This window comes from Nannospalax galili, unplaced genomic scaffold, assembly GCF_000622305.1.
Source record: "Nannospalax galili isolate Female #2095 unplaced genomic scaffold, S.galili_v1.0 scaffold238, whole genome shotgun sequence".
In the NCBI taxonomy this organism is placed as follows: domain Eukaryota; kingdom Metazoa; phylum Chordata; class Mammalia; order Rodentia; family Spalacidae; genus Nannospalax; species Nannospalax galili.
In genome coordinates, this window is record NW_008341888.1 from 3,197,399 (window position 1) to 3,198,006 (window position 608).

A 608-nucleotide genomic window follows, 5' to 3' on the forward strand; every position below is an offset into this window, starting at 1 on the left:
TTCTGTTTGCTTAGTGTTTTTTTAAATATTTTATTTATTATTTTTTATTTTCTGTGTATGTGCGTATTGCCTGCATGTAGGGAAGTGCAATTGTGTCATGCAATGCCCATGGAGGACAGAAGAGATTGTCAGATCCCCTGGAACTGAAGTTACAGACAGTTGTTAGCTGCCATGTGGGTGCTGGGATTCAAATCCAGGTCTTCTACAAGAACAACCAGTGTTCTTAACTGCTGAGCCATCTCTCCAGCCCCACATTTAGTGTTTTTACTATGATGCACCATGAAGAGTCTCTTTTCTGGTCCTATCTATTTGGTGTTCTATATGCTTCTTGTAATTGTATGGGCATGTCTGTCTTTAATTTTGGGAAATTTTCTTCTACAATCCTGTTGAAGATCTGGTCCATGCCATTATCTTGGGATTCTTCTTCTTCCTGTATGCCTCTGATTCATATGTTTGGTCTTTTTATGGTGTCACACAATTCCTGCACATTCCATTCTTGTGTTATCTTAAATTTCTCTTGATCTTTGCTTGAGTGGTCTAATTCATCCACTTTATCTTCCAGTCTTGATATTCTGTTTTCCATTTCATCCATCCTATTGGTAAGGCTT